The following is a 3,590-nucleotide window of genomic DNA, read 5'->3' on the forward strand; positions in this document are numbered from 1 at the left end:
GTGTCTTCACATCTCTGTAGGACCCTGCACAAGTTTGACAAACAAGCAGAAAACGAAGATCCGTAGACAGAGAAATCATCCATAAATACCTCCACAACATCCTCAATCAGATCAGAGAAAATTGACATCATACACCTTTGAAAGGTGGCTGGAGCATTACATAGACCAAATGGCATCCTTCGATATGCAAAGGTACCATAGGGACATGTGAATGTCGTTTTCTCTTGATCATTGGGGTGTATGGGGATTTGGAAAAATCCTGAGTACCCATCAAGAAAGCAGTAGAATGGGTGATTTGCAAGTCTCTCAAGCATCTGATCAATAAATGGTAATGGGAAATGATCTTTTCTAGATGCGGAGTTTAGTTTTCGGTAATCAATGCACATTCTATGACCTGTGATGGTTCTTGTTGGTATCAATTCATCCTTGTCATTTTTAATCACAGTGATACCACCTTTCTTTGGTACAACATGCACAGGTGATACCCATTTAGAATCTGAGATAGGGTAAATAACACCAGCATCTAAGAGTTTAAGAATCTCTTTCTTTACAACATCCTTCAGGTTAGGGTTTAACCTTCTTTGATGCTCGATAGAAGTCATTGATTCATCCTCAAGATGTATCCTATGCATGCACAAAGAGGGTGATATTCCCTTGATGTCATCCAGTGAGTAACCTATTGCCTTTCTAAATCTTTTAAGCGTTTTCAAAAGTTCAGATAGCTCAGTTTCAGTAAGTTCACTACTCACAATGACAGGATAAGTTTCATTAGGACCAAGGAATGCATACCTTACACCATGGGGTAGAGGTTTAAGCTCCACTTTAGGTGCCTTAAGCTCACTCCAGTCATTCTGCTGGGTGTCATCTTGCTGAGTGGCTGAGACTTCTTGGTGAACCATCTGTGGAAACTCCTCGTACTGATCCTTACTGACAAACCCCTGGTGTGAATCCAGCATCATCCCGTAGGCAGTACTCTCCAGGTTCTCAATCACCACAGCCTCTCTCTCTACAGTCAAAGCATGCTGTAGAGGGTCCTCTAGTGACAACTCTTCAAGGAGTTCATCAGCAAGGGCGTCCATCTCTTCAATGTAGAACACTTGCCCTTGAACTGTTGGCCTCCTCATTACCTCTTTGATGTCAAAATGGAGAATGTGCCCTTTACCCAGATGGAGATCAATCTTGCCTTCTTTCACATTAACAATAGCTCCTGCTGTTGCTAAGAAAGGCCTTCCAAGGATTAAAGGGTCTTGAGCTTCTTCACCCATTTCAAGCACCACAAAGTCTGTAGGGATCTCATAATTTCCAACCATCACTGGGAGGTCCTCTAAGATACCCACAGGGTACTTCACTGAACGATCAGCCAATACCAGAGAAAGTCTACACTTCTTGTACTGAGTGAAGCCGAGCTTCTTAGCAACAGATAGAGGCATCAAGCTGACACTAGCTCCCAAATCGCAGAGACATCTATCAAATACCATAGGTCCAAGAGCACAAGGTAATGTGAAGCATCCTGGATCTTCTAGCTTCTTTGGAATGACAAGCCTCTGAATGATAGCACTGCACTCATGAGTGAGAATCACCATGCCCTCCATCTCTTTCTTCTTTGCAGCTACAGCATCTTTCAGGAACTTGCTGTATTGAGGAATCAGCATGAAAGCATCAATAATGGGCATTGTGATCTGGACTTCACTCATTTGCTTTTCAAATAGAGCTTGGTACTTCTCTAGCAGCTGCCTCTTGAATCGACCTGGGAATGGGAGCTTGGGCTCATAGGCAGGAGGAACAAAAGAACTTTCACTGGCAGGAGTGACAACTTCACCATCCTTAACTGTTTTCTTCTCTTCTCCAACCTTTCCTTTTCCTTTGGCTTCCACTATCTTCTCTAAGATCTCGTCATTGATCTTCTCATCAACAATCACCACTTCATCATCTATGTTGATGGCAACCCCCTCACTTTGTTTCTCAGCATCCTTGGTGAGAGTTCTCTGAGGTAACTCCTTACCACTCCTGAGAGTGATAGATTTCATGGTTTCCTTTGGGTTTTGCTCAGATTTTCCAGGTAGAGAACCTTGTTGGCGATTTTGTTGAGTGTTCATGGCAGCAAACTGGTTCTCCAAAGCTCTGAACTTGTTGTTGAGCTCATTGTAGCTCCCATCAATCTTTGAGTGAAGGTTCTTCAACTCATAGCCAACATGCTTCTCACTTCTTGTTTGAGACTCCAGGATTTGTTTCAGTAGAGCTTCAGTGGTGTTGACCTGAGGAGTTGAGGTAGAGGGATTAGATTGCTGTTGGGAAGAATGGTTGCCCTTGTTGTTGAAACCAGGAGGAGGGTTTTGCTGAGGTTGATAGCTGCCTTGCTGATTATTCCGAGGCTGATAACCACTCTGTTGGTTGTTGGAATAGGATTTCTGTTGGTAGTTGTTGTACTGAAAGTTGGGCTCTTTCTTGTACCAGCTACCATTGTTGTTGATGAAACACAGCTCTTCCTGACCTTCCAAACCCTCAACTTCATGGACAACAACTGGTGTCTCTTGGCTTGGGTTGCCAACAAAGTGCAGCTGCTCTTGGGTAGCTTTGTCAGCAATGAGGATGTCTATCTTATCTTGTAGAGCCTTCAACTCCTTCCTCGTCTGCTTATCATCTGTTCTACTACCTCTGTCGTGGTCTCCACTGTAGACTGCATCACTTTTAACCATGTTGTCAACCAGCTCCTCTGCATCCTCCTCAGTTCTCCCCAAGAAGAACCCATTGCTAGCTGTATCCAGTCTGGCTCTGTACTTAGGAAGAGCACCACGGTAGAATGTGCTCAGCAAACTCTCCTTAGAGAAACCATGGTGTGGGCATTGAGCTTGGTAGCCCTTGAATCTCTCCCAGGCTTCACTGAATCCTTCCAAGCCCTTCTGTTGAAAGCTGGAAATCTCATTTCTCAGCTTAGCAGTTCTTGAAGTAGAGAAGAACTTCTCCAAGAATGCTCTCTTGCAATCATCCCAAGTGGTGATAGAGTCGCTGGGTAGAGACTTCTCCCACTGACGTGCCTTATCCCCCAAAGAGAAAGGGAATAGCTTGAGCTTTAAGGCGTCTTCGGACACACCATTGGTTTTTGACAACCCACAGTAGCTGTCGAACCTGTCCAAGTGATCAAATGGATCCTCTAGAGCCAAGCCATGATACTTGTTGTTCTCGATCACGTTGAGGAGTCCTGATTTGATCTCAAAGTTGTTGGCTGCCACAGCGGGTGCTCGGATTCCCAATCTATGACCATGAATGTTGGGGCGATCGTAAGTGCCAATGGGGCGAGCTGCTCGCTGTTGGTTAGCTGGAGCATTGTTATTAGCGCCATTGACGCCTGCATCATGCTGATGAACGTCTCCCATATCAGTGTTCAGTCTTTGCAGTTGAGCCTGTTGCTCTTCTTCTCTTTTCTTTCTAGCACACTCTCTCTCTAAAGCTCTGATGTCTGCAGCTCGTGGAACTAGGTTTGATGGACCGTTGCTCCGCAAGTTCATACACCTGTAGAATAAGAGGAGGTGAAAAAGAGTCAGTAACAAAAGAAAATAAAAATGACTTAGTCTCAAGCAATTGACTAAATC

At 44.4% G+C, this 3,590-nt stretch overlaps 1 non-coding gene across 1 annotated transcript; it reads left to right on the forward strand.

Moving 5' to 3' along the window:
- Nucleotides 1–2,826: 2,826 nt before the first annotated feature.
- LOC125586615 lies at nt 2,827–2,933 on the forward strand. Its single transcript, XR_007323152.1, has one exon. It is a non-coding gene; the product is annotated as a small nucleolar RNA R71 (small nucleolar RNA).
- Nucleotides 2,934–3,590: the final 657 nt, after the last annotated feature.

Source organism: Brassica napus, chromosome C4 (genome assembly GCF_020379485.1).
Source record: "Brassica napus cultivar Da-Ae chromosome C4, Da-Ae, whole genome shotgun sequence".
Taxonomy (NCBI): domain Eukaryota; kingdom Viridiplantae; phylum Streptophyta; class Magnoliopsida; order Brassicales; family Brassicaceae; genus Brassica; species Brassica napus.